Source organism: Triticum dicoccoides, chromosome 6B, assembly GCF_002162155.2.
Source record: "Triticum dicoccoides isolate Atlit2015 ecotype Zavitan chromosome 6B, WEW_v2.0, whole genome shotgun sequence".
NCBI classification, from domain to species: Eukaryota; Viridiplantae; Streptophyta; class Magnoliopsida; order Poales; family Poaceae; genus Triticum; species Triticum dicoccoides.
The window spans coordinates 543,919,172-543,932,109 of NC_041391.1; the positions used below are offsets into that span (position 1 = coordinate 543,919,172).

Sequence of the window (12,938 nt, forward strand, 5' to 3'; positions counted from 1 at the left end):
CCGCCGCCGTCGGAAACCCTAGCGCAGGTAGCGTTGGCGTCGCCACCGCCGGAGCTCCGCCGAGCGCCGGCCTCGCGCGCAGCCTCTTCTTGCCGCCGCGGATGACCACGGCGACGGGTGGCGTCGCGCCGGCGCCGTCCCGTGCCGCCGCCGCACCGTCGAAGCTCCCCAATGCGGCGCGGCCGAAGAAGGGCAAAACTTCGGCGAAGAAAAACAAGGCGGCGGACGGCTCCGGCGGCACGAAGGCGAGGGGAAAGAAGCTTGCAGGGCGTTCGACGGCCGCGGCGGCTACCGAAGCGCCGGCGAGCTCACTCGTTGAGCCGGCCGCCGACGCGCACCATGTGTTCGACGAAATGCCCCCAAGGTGAAAAAAATTCTAACTTTTATTTTCTTCTTGTTTTTCAATGCATCATCATATATAGATATCTTATTTGCATTGTTCAAAAAAATTTGTAGTCTCAATGATGATGCATACATGTCAACTATGGGTGTTGGGTTCAACAATTCGCATTAGTCTCAAACCAATGACATCCATTTGGAAGACCATGAGTTTGAGGTGGACGAGGAGGGTGAGGGCATTGTCGACGCGCCGAAAGGAAGAGCGGGCAATTACAGCACCAACGATGACAAGTTACTATGCAATACTTATTTGCAAGTGTCAAGGGATCCATCCATTGGAGGTGATCAAAGTAGAGATGCGTATTGGGGGCGAATGAAAGAATACTTTGATGCTCACAACATGAGTGGAATTGACCGCTCGGAGAGATCACTTCGGTCCCGATGGTCCACAATCAACTCGGATTGTCAAAAGTGGGCTGCCGCACAAAAGTCAGTTGACAAAATTAACCCAAGTGGCACAAATGAGGATGATAGAGTAAGTGGCATCTCATATATGTTCATCTCATACTTGTTTTTGGTGTTCGAAGTGCTAACTTGTTTTGTTTTTCTTGTAGTTCAATATTGCACAAAACTTGTTCAAAGAAGAGACGAGGAAAACCAAGAAGGGAAAGATCAAGAAAGGAAGGTTCTTTACCTTGTCTCATTGCTATGAAGTGTTAAAGAATGATGAGAAATGGAAGAATCGTGATGGTTTGGATGATTTGCATTTGAACAACAAACGCAAGGTGGATGATGATGAGGAGGAGGATGATGCATCAAGTGATGACGGCAAGAGAAGCCCCACACCCAACTCGGTTTCATACTCGAAGCCAAAACGACCGGATGAGTGCAAGAAAGACAAAACCGAAAAGAAGAAGAGGAAAGGAGATGATGAGCTCAAAAATGCTTTGGAAGCTATTGTGAAGGCAAGTAAAGAAGCCAACGAGGTGAGGAAAATGACAAGGAACCAAGATGCCGCGGCCGAGGAGAGGAGGTTGGCGGCCGAGGAGAGGAGGGTGGCCGTCGAGGAGAGGAAAGTGGCATTGAAGGAGAGGAAGGTGGGCATGGAGGAGCGATCTAGGTTGTTGGAATGGGAGAAGCACTTGTTCTTCTTGGACACATCTTCGTTCAATGGTGCGCAAAAGGAATATGTCAACCTTGCTCGTGAAGAAGTCTTGATCCAAAAAAGAGCCATGATCCGCACAATGGGTGGCGGTGGCCCTGGCGGCATGGGTGGCGGTGGCCTTGGCGGCATGGGTGTCGGCGCCATGGGAGGCATGGGTGGCTTCGGCGCCATGGGAGGCATGGGTGGCTTGGGCGCCATGGGAGGCATGGGCGCACCTCCGGCCGCCATAGGAGGCATGGGTGGCTTTGGAGCACCCTCTGACACTATGGCCGCCATGGGAGGCATGAGTTTCTCTACTCTTATGGGAGGCAATGGTGCACCTCCGGCCATGGGTGGAATGTCTTTTGATGTGCCTCCTCACACACATTCCCGTGAAGATGCCGTTGAAGATCTTGCCAACACCGTCGGAGCTTCACGTGATGAGGATAGGGAGGAAGATTATCTTCGGCGGCGGAAGAATCGTCTTCGGAAGATGAGGACGAAGACGAGGACACTAGTGCAGAACCGGGCAATAGCACCGGTTCGTAAGGCCCTTTAGTGCCGGTTACATAACCGGCACTAAAGTGTGGGCACTAAAGACCCCCCCCCCCCTTTAGTACCGGTTCAGCACGAACCGGTGCTAAAGGGCAACCACGTGGCACGAGCCAGCTCCGGGGGCCTGGAGCCCTTTAGTACCGGTTGGTAAGACCAACCGGTACTATAAGGTTTCGGGGGGTTTTAGTTTTATGATTTCTTTTTCATTTAATTTTGTGTTTCCATTTTAATTCTTTCCGGAAGATGTTTGATGTGTCTTTCATTTATATGTCTTGAACTTTACTTTGCATTTTGAACTTGGTTGGATGAACTTGTGGGTATGAACTTGTGGGCATAATTTGATTGGAAGATGTTTGACAAATTTTACATGTTCATTGCATTTTAATAATTGTTTTAAATCCATTTTGTAGCTAAGTCGCACGCGCCCGGCGAGTCACGCGCGCTGCTAGAGCGGCGCGCGCGTTGCATTATAGCGCGGCTGCTTGAGCCAGCGCTCGCGGCCGCGCTAAACCAGCCGAAGCGCGCGCGGCAAACAGGTTTTTTGCGCGCGGCGCATAGCGCGGCCGTTGGAGATGCTCTCAGTTTGTGCCCGAGTAATTTGTTTGGAATCTACCCCGAGGCCGAGTCATGTACTCGAGAGGAGAACGATCAGATCGTGCTTTTTCCCTTTGTTTCCGGTTCCCTCGTTTGCCAACGATCAGATCGGGCTTTCCCTTTGTTTCTGGTTCCGTCGTTTGCCAATCCTATATCGTCGACTCTTCGTTGCTCGGAACCCTCATGGCGGCGGCGCGCTGGGATGATCTGCCGGATGAAATCGTCCGGCATATCGAAGCCCTCCTCCCTTGCCCGCTCGGCCGCGTCTACATGGGCGCCTGCTGCAAGTCGTGGCACAGAGCGACCACCGCGCCTGCTCCCGCTGCCTCGCCTCCGCGGCTGCTCCCCTGCCTTCTACTCCCGCTCGCCGGAGGGCCGTCCGTCGCCTGCATCCTGACCGGCGGCGCCCAGCACGGCCTCGGCCTTCCGGAGGACGCGCGGCGCGCCCGTTTCTTCGGCTCCTACGACGGCATGTGGGCGTTCCTCGCCCTCAGCAGCAAAGAGGGGCACGTGCTGCTCAACGTCCGCACCGGCGAGCGCATCCCGCTGCCCGACATCGACTTCGGGCGGGTCTCGACTAGATGCCGCGCGGTCCGCGACGACAACGGAGTCGTCCAGTCGTACCGGTGGTTGTTGGTCCGGGGCCCTCGCCGTTCCATCATGATGCTCGCCGCGACCCTCTCGTCCGCGCCGGCCGTCGACGGAAAGTGCATCGCCGGCGCCATCCTCAACGTGCACGGACCCAAAGGCGTTGACAAATGGCGCCACGTCTGCTTCTGGCGCCTCGGCTCGCAGATCGCCATCCAGTCACCAGAGGAGTGCTCCGAATTAGTTGGGTGGTCGGCGCAGGACATCGCCTACTTCGACGGCCGCTTCTTCGTGCTGACCAAGGGCGAGAACCTCCGGGCCTACACCGTGCTCGACGAACCCGGTCCATTGATAGGAGGGGATCTTGGCACTCGCTGCGCCTTCTACTACACTGGCCGTGGCGACACGGCGGCCTACGCAGAACCCCGCGCCGGATACCTCGTCGAGTCACGCGGCGAGCTCCTCATGGTGGCCAAGGAGTGGATGCCCGACAACGGGGCCACCACCTGCGTTCGGCTCTTTGCGCTGACTCCGGTCGAACACCCGGATCCAGAGTTGTCTCTCGCTTGGACTGCGGTCGGAAGCCTCGATGGCCGGCTGCTGGTCGTCGGACTTGGCTGCTCGAGGGCGTACGAGTGCGCCGACTTCCCATCCGGCTGTGTCGAGGAGGGCGTATATTTTCTTGACGACCGCACCTACTACAACAAGACCCACTACGAGCCCCTCTTCCCCATGCAGAGTAACCCCGGCGAGTTTGCCTGCACCGACAATGGAAGGTGCTGCCTGCTGCCCGCTCGTCCCGAACACTGCTTTCCCATGAAGCCGGGGGAAGCCTCCTTCTCAGCTTACTCGCCGCCGGTCTGGCTCCTACCTTGATGAACGACACGCCACAAGGCTTCAATCGTGTTTTTCCGTGTAGTATAATATATAGTAATAACTAGCGGGGTGGCCTGCGCATTTGCGTGGCTAGATTTTACTTTGGTTATTGTTGTCTTTGTAAAAGAGCTTTTTAACCCAGAGAATAACATCTAACTGTAGCTGCATTCGTGCTAAGGCAAATGCCGCAACTGTTTGCTGCCTGCGATGATGCTTTTAGCTAGAAGAAGAACTGAAGAAGTGCCATAAAATATGCAACATGCAACAAAGTGCAGTCACAAGATGAACAAAATTATGTCCGTCACGGTATACAGCAAATCAAATGGAAAACAATAATAAGGGGATTCAAAGCAAGCAGCACCGAAGCAAATCAATGCATCATCAGCTCATTAGATTAATCAAGCCGCAAGTCCTTCTTGGTAAGTATGAGAGTTAGCTATACATATGCCGCTGGAGTTGAGCTCACCCAATCCTTATTGCTTGCACAAATAGTCACGCATTACACATATGACACAATGCAACACAAATCCTCCATAGTTTGCCTTAGGATGACAAACAATTTACAAGAAACCATAATGAATACCCCCTTTTTGTGGAAAATAGTGAGACCCTGCGGTCGTTTAAGAATAAAGAGAGACTAGGGCCTCATCAACGAGACAATGATGCATGGAACCCATATGGGTAAATGTGCGGCTTCATCTTGCTGATGGACCGAATGTAGACAGTGCTGCAATATCATTCGTGGTGCTCCCATTGACACCACTGCCCTCACGAGCTTCCTCCAATGCCAGGCTCTCCCTCAATTGCACAACCACGGCAGCCATTGTTGGCCTTCGAACAGCAACATCCGATGTGCACGCCATCGCGGTGTCAATCACTTTCCACATGGAACTCACATCATAGGCATCACTGAGCCGGGCATCAGCGACTAAGTTGATGTCACCAGATGCAATTTTTTGTTTCACTCGCTGAACAATGTGGCCATGGCTCGGCAGTATTGGACGCTCGCCGGTGGCTATCTCCAGTAGAACTACACTGAAGCTGTAAACATCGCTGCTCTCGGTGAGCCTGCCAGTGTGGTAGTATCTAGGAAACAACAGGTATGCATCGCTTCAGTTATCTCAGAGACTGCAATTGCGAGATTAAGATGAAATTGTGTTGCATACAGTCTATTTATCAGTTCTCTTTCAGCTTCACCGCAAAGCTAGCTAGTTGTGCAAGAAAATAAAAGACAAGCAGACTATGTAAACATAGGTGCACATGAACCCGTTGGTTGATTTGTTGCGTTTTTTTTAGAACATCTAAATGTATAGAATCACGAAGGAGTGCATATGGACATGTCTTGATTGACATCCTTATGGGGGGAAGACATATGGTTTACTTTACTCAATTGAGTTGTACAAAGAAGAGGTACCAAAATGTTGTTCAGTGGACAAAGGGACATACTCTGGGTCGATGTAACCTGTGGTCCCAGCTGCAATGGTTGACACGTGAGTCTGTGTGTCACTGAGATAGGTTTTGCAAAGTCCAAAATCAGCAATTTTCCCTTGCAGATGTTGACCCAAGAGGATGTTGCTTGTCTTCACATCTCGATGAATTATTGGCAGGCTACAACCCTTGTGTAGATAATCTAGGCCTATGTATATAACAACAAACCAAGAAAACTTCAAGAATACAAGAGCACATGAGTTATAAGTTGGAACACATTTTCTTCAGGAAATTAATAATATTCCATTGCAACAATACCTTGTGCAGCTTCAAGCACAACTCGCACACGCATTCCCCAATTCAGTTTCAGAAGCAAGAATTTTGCCTTCATATATGCGCACAATGATGGTTAGAACATTACTATGAATTTTGTACATGTCAATGTTCAGATATTTATGCCATTTTTTATTTGTAATTTTAGTTCATTCTTTTGTGCTAGAAATTAACAGAAAATATAGTTCAAGACTTTCTCTTTGTCAGTAGCCTCTAGAAATATGCATACACTCCATAAGGCACAAATGTAGATGGACAACACTAGTAGAAAAGGGGGCAATGGTCCAGGCCGGGTCAGCCCATTAGTCCCGGTTCAATCCAGAACCGGGACCAATGTGGGCATTGGACCCGGTTCGTGAGCCCCGGGGGCCGGTCGGGCCACGTGGGCAATTGGTCCCGGTTCGACTGGACCTTTTGGTTCCGGTTGGTGTGACGAACCGGGACCAATACGCCTCGCTCCTGGCCCATCACCATTGGTCCCGGTTGGTGGCGTGAACCGGGACCAAAGGCTGCCCTTTAGTCCCGGTTCGTGGCACGAACCAGGACCAATTAGTTGCCTATATCTACCCCTCGCCCGCGAGCAGAGCACTCCCAGTGCTCTGTTTTTCGTGGCCGGCGAGTGGAGAGCTTTGTGGTGCTCTAGCTCACCTCCTATGCACACAAGGTGTTCGATGGAATGCCCGAGCCACACTACTTAAGCTTTCTCCTCTCCAAGCTCGACCTCCAAGCTTCATTTTCCTCAATATTTGTCTAGGTTTAGCGGTCCATCACGTCCCGTCCCCGTCTTCACCGCCGTCGATCGCCCGCGCCGATCTCATCGCCGGCACCACCGTGGTGAGCCTCTTGTTCTTATCTTCTTTCTGAAAGGAACAAAAAATTCTTACTTGTATATTTATATAGATACTTGTATAATTTTCTTACTTTTATTATTGCATTTTATATAGTGCGATGGTTTTGGTATCCGCCCCCATCGGCCCTCGTCCTGTCTATGATTCGGATGTGGTATATATTATCTTTTCATAACTATTGGTTCATTTATTGTTTATGACAATTATGCCGACCAACGTGACATAGATTTTATTTATCTAAGAGGTTGTTGAACCGGAAATTCCAACCGACCCTATTGTCGAGAGGTTAAATTTAGTTGAAGAAGAAAACAATTTGTTGAAGGAAAAAATTAGAAAAATTGAGGAGGAGAAGATGATATTGGAGTTGCATGTTGCGGATGTCGTCGATGATCACAAGATCAAGATGGATGCAATGCGCTTGAAGATTAGAAAGATTAGAAAATATGTCATTCATACCGAGGCTTGGTATCATTATGCCGTTGGATCAGTTGTTACATTGGTTGCGATTATGATCGCATTTGTTTTCGCATTAAAATGTTTTACATAGTTTCAGTGTATGGTTTAATTAATTTAGATGCTCTGCAGAGCTTTATGTTGTTAGATGAGAACTATGTATGTACTTTGGTTTTAATGTGATGATGAATTTCTATTAATTTGGTCACTTAATTATCTATTCATGATGTTCTGTAATGATTTTTGACACACTTAATTATATATAATGCACGCAGATGAACCGGCAATGGATGTACGGTTCAAGACACACCTCCGAGTACATTAAGGGCGTGCATGATTTTCTCGAAGTGGCTGAGGCAAACAAGCAGAATGGTTTTATGTGGTGTCCATGCCCTATATGTGGGAATATGAAGTCTTACTCTGACCGGAAAATCCTCCACACCCACCTGCTTTACAAGGGTTTCATGCCACACTATAATGTTTGGACGAGGCACGGAGAAATAGGGGTTATGATGGAAGACGGCGAAGAAGAAGAGTACGATGACAACTATGTGCCCCCTGAATACGGTGATGCTACTGAACATCAAGAGGAACCAGACAATGTGCACGATGATGCTGCAACGGGCGAAGCTGCTGAAGATCAAGAGGAACCAGACGATGTGCCCAATGATGATGATCTCCGCCGGGTCATTGTCGATGCAAGGACGCAATGCGAAAGTCAAAAGGAGAAGCTGAAGTTCGATCGCATGTTAGAGGACCACAAAAAAGGGTTGTACCCCAATTGCGAAGATGGCAACACAAAGCTCGGTACTCTACTGGAATTGCTGCAGTGGAAGGTAGAGAATGCTGTGCCTGACAAAGGATTTGAGAAGCTACTGAAAATATTGAAGAAGAAGCTTCCAAAGGATAACGAATTGCCCGACAGTACATACGCAGCAAAAAAGATCGTATGCCCTCTAGGATTGGAGGTGCAGAAGATACATGCATGCCCTAATGACTGCATCCTCTTCCGCGGTGCGTAAAAGGATCTGAACGCATGCCCGATATGTGGTGCATTACGGTATAAGATCAGACGAGATGACCCTGGTGATGTTGATGGCGAGCCCCCCAGGAAGACGGTTCCTGTGAAGGTGATGTGGTATGCTCCTATAATACCACGGGTGAAACGTCTGTTCAGAAACAGAGAGCATGCCAAGTTGATGCGATGGCACAGTGAGGACCGTAAGAAAGACGGGAAGCTGAGAGCACCCGCTGACGGGTCGCAGTGGAGAAAAATTGAGAGAAAGTACTGGGATGAGTTTGCAAGTGAGCCAAGGAACGTATGGTTTGCTTTAAGCGCGGATGGCATTAATCCTTTCGGGGAGCAGAGCAGCAATCACAACACCTGACCCGTGACTCTATGTATGTATAACCTTCCTCCTTGGATGTGCATGAAGCGGAAGTTTATTATGATGCCAGTTCTCATCCAAGGCCCTAAGCAACCCGACAACGACATTGATGTGTACCTAAGGCCATTAGTTGAAGAACTTTTATAGCTGTGGAATGGAAACGATGTACGTACGTGGGATGAGCACAAACAGGAGGAATTTAACCTAAAGGCGTTGCTGTTCGTGACCATCAACGATTGGCCCGCTCTCAGTAACCTTTCAGGATAGACAAACAAGGGATACCACGCATGCATGCACTGTTTACTTGACACCGATAGTATATACCTGGCAAGCTGCATGAAGAATGTGTACCTGGGCCATCGTCGATTTCTTCCGACCAACCATCAATGTCGAAAGAAAGGCAAGCATTTCAAAGGCGAGGCAGATCACCAGAAGAAGCCCGCCATGCGTACCGGTGATCACGTACTTGCTATGGTCAATGATTTACACGTAATTTTTGGAAAGGGTCCCGGCGCACTAGCTGTTCCGAGTGACGCTGGGGGACACGCACCCATGTGGAAGAAGAAATCTATATTTTGGGACCTACCCTACTGGAAAGACCTAGAGGTCCGCTCTTCGATCGACGTGATGCACGTGACGAAAAATCTTTGCGTGAACCTGCTAGGCTTCTTGGGCGTGTATGGGAAGACAAAAGATACAGCTGAGGCACGGGAGGACCTACAACGTTTGCATGAAAAAGACGGCATGCCTCCAAAGCAGTATGAAGGTCCTGCCAGCTATGCTCTTACCAAAGAAGAGAAGGAAATCTTCTTTGAATGCCTGCTTAGTATGAAGCTCTCGACTGGCTGCTCGTCTAATATAAAAGGAATAATAAATATGGCAGAGAAAAAGTTTCAGAACCTAAAGTCTCATGACTGTCACGTGATTATGATGCAACTGCTTCCGGTTGCATTGAGGGGGCTTCTACCGGAAAACGTCCGATTAGCCATTGTGAAGCTATATGCATTCCTCAATGCAATCTCTCAGAAGGTGATCGATCCAGAAATCATACCAAGGCTAAGGAGTGATGTGGTGCAATGTCTTGTCAGTTTCGAGCTGGTGTTCCCACCATCCTTCTTCAATATCATGACGCACGTCCTAGTTCATCTTGTTGACGAGATTGTCATTCTGGGCCCCGTATTTCTACACAATATGTACCCCTTTGAGAGGTTCATGGGAGTCCTAAAGAAATATGTCCGTAACCGCGCTAGGCCAGAAGGAAGCATCTCCATGGGCCATCAAACAGAGGATGTCATCGGGTTTTGTGTTTACTTCATTCCTGGCCTTAAGAAGATAGGTCTCCCTAAATCGCCGTATGAGGGGAGACTGACTGGAAAAGGCACGCTTGGAAGAGACTCAATAATATGCAGGGACGAATATTCTTGGTCTCAAGCACACTACACAGTTCTACAGAACTCTACCTTGGTGACCCCGTATGTCGATGAACACAAGAACAGTCTGCGCTCCAAACACCCGGAGCAGTGCGACGACTAGATTACATGTGAACACATCAGGACTTTCAGCAGTTGGTTGGAAGCACGTATCAGAGGTGACAATACTGTTTGTGATGAGCTGTACTTGTTGTCCAGGGGACCATCTTTGACTGTATTGATTTGGAAAGGATACGAGATAAACGGGAATACATTTTACATGATTGACCAAGATCAAAAGAGCACCAACCAAAACAGCGGTATCCACTTTGATGCAACAACCAAGAGGGGAAAGGACACATATTATGGTTACATAGTGGACATATGGGAACTTGACTACGGACATGATTTTAAGGTCCCTTTGTTTAAGTTCAAATGGGTCAATCTGTCAGGAGGCGGGGTACAGGTAGACCCACAGTACGGAATGACAACAGTGGATCTGAAAAATCTTGGGTACACTGACGAACCGTTCGTCCTAGCCAATGATGTGGCACGGGTTATCTATGTGAAGGACATGTCTACCAGACCGAGAAAGAGATAAGATAAGGAAGCGAATACATCATACGATGAGCCAAAGCGCCACATAGTTCTTTCAGGAAAAAAGGACATCGTGGGAGTGGAGGACAAGACAGACATGTCTGAAGATTATGAAAAGTTTCATGAAATTCCCCCCTTCAAAGTCAAGGATGACCCCAGCATCCTGATAAACGATGAAGATTATCCATGGTTACGGCGCAATAAGCAAATGACACAAGCGAAGAAAAAGTGAAGACTTTCTCCCGCAACTATTATGATGATACCATGCCAACTTTGTAACTGACGAGTATGATACCATTGTCCGTTTTGAACATGCACATGCTATGTGGGTCAATTTATGATACCATGCCAACTTTCAACTTTTTCAGAGTTCATTTGAAATGATTTAATGTCTTATGGTTCGGCCCTCGTAATAATTAAAAATAGCAACAATAAGTATTTTGTTGTAAGTAGAAACAAAATAAAATAAATAAAGCAAGAAAGAAAACAAAAAAAAAACAAAAAAAGTGTTTTCAAATTTGAAAACTAATGGCACTAACAGAAAGTTTATAATTTTTCTAAAACTAAAAGCAAAAATAATTAAAAAATAAAGCAAAAAACAAAAAGAAATAATGCAGAAAACAAAACAAAAAAACAACAATAAGTATTTTGTTGTAAGTAGAAATAAAATAAAATAAATAAAGCAACAATAAGTAAAGAAAACAAAACAACAAAAAAATGCCTCCTACTGGCCCCCCACGGCCTGAATACGACATGAAACCCTACTATGGGCCAAGATTCAGGCCCGCAGTAGACCCAGAAGGCCCATCAAGCAAAGCAATAGCAAGTAGGCCCGAAAGCCTGCGGTGGAGAGGAGCTCGAGAGGGGTGCGGCAGTGGGGCTTATAAACCACTGCGCGCCCCTCTCAACTAGCGAGGTGGGACTAAACTTTGGCCCCGAGGCGGGCACCACAGAGGCCTTTGGTCCCGATTGGTGGCACCAACCGGGACTAAAGGGGGAGGCATTAGTCCCGGCTGGTGCCACCAACCGGTACCAAAGGCCGCCGGTTCCCGCCATTTGGGCTGCCGAAAAAGAGGCCTTTGGTCCCGGTTGGTGGCACCAACCGGGACTAAAGGGTGCATTAGTCCCGGTTGGTGCCACCAACCGGGACTAAAGGGTTTGCTATATAAGCAACACTTAGCAGTTTCCGGCCAAATCGCCCACTTCTCCCCCGACGCCCCCCGCTCCTCCTCGTCGCCGTCGCCGCCCGACGCCCCTGCTCCACCTTGCCGTCGCCGCCGCCACCGACGCCGTCAGGCTGCTCGCCTGAGCCGTCGCCGCCGCCTCCTGTGAGCACCGCCTGCTCCCGCGCCCCTCCCGTCCCGCGCCCCTGCGCGGCCACCGCGCGCCACCCCTGTCCCTGCGCGGCCGCCGCGCCGCCGCCCCTGCCCTGCGCGGCCGCTGCGCGCCGCCCCGCCTCCCCTACAATTTCCATAGCAATTTTTTGCATTTTTTTGTGTATATGTGTTTGTATGTGTATATATATATATGTGTACATGTTCATAGTATTTTTTTTCATAAGTGTATTTTTTTGTTCATTGCATTTTTTCATATATATAATGTATATATGTATGTGGTAGCTATATATATGATGAATGGATGTGGCTATATATGTATGTATGAATATAATGTTCATAGCATTTTTTTGTTTATATATGTTTTTTCATATATGTATTGATTTTTTATTTAGGTTGTTAGTAGATATCGATTTTAGGTTAGTGCATTTTAGGTTAGTGTAGAGGAGAAAGTAAAATAAGGAAAAGGAAGAAAAGAGGAAGAAGGAAGAAGGAAGAAAGAAGAAGAAAAAGAATGAGAGGAAAAAAGGAAAATAAGAAGAGGAAGAAGAGGAGAGGAAGAAGAGGATAAATAAATAAGAAGAGGAAAAAAGAAGAAAAAGAAGAGGAGAAGAAGAAAGGAATAGAATTTTCTATTCCTTTCTTCTTCTCCTCTTTTTTTTCTCTTCCTCTTCATTCTTCCTGCTTCCTCTTTTCTTCCTTTTCCTTAATTATTTTTCTTTCTCGTCGTTGTCGCGTCGTTGTCGATATAACCCCCTCGAGATTACTTCGACATGAGGGACGGTCGATATATATACCCCCTCTCGACTGTGATAACTTATACAACGGCAGCACCCCCCCTCGGCCCTCTCGCTCGACCAAAACTCTCGAGGACACCCAAACCCTAGAGAGAAAACGATGTTGGTCTCCTACCCCCTCCCGCCGCGCCCCTACCCGACAAATTAACTCTCTCGAGGCCACCCAAATTTACCAAATTAAAAGAGCGTTGTCATCGAGGCCACCCCAAACCCTTGAAGCGTTATTGTGTCGAGGCGACCCCAAACCCTAGAGAA

At 48.4% G+C, this 12,938-nt stretch overlaps 1 pseudogene; it reads right to left on the reverse strand.

Annotated features, from left to right (window-relative positions):
* Nucleotides 1-4,791: 4,791 nt before the first annotated feature.
* The window catches only part of LOC119321256, a 49,872-nt pseudogene continuing 41,725 nt past the window's right edge, over nt 4,792-12,938 (reverse strand).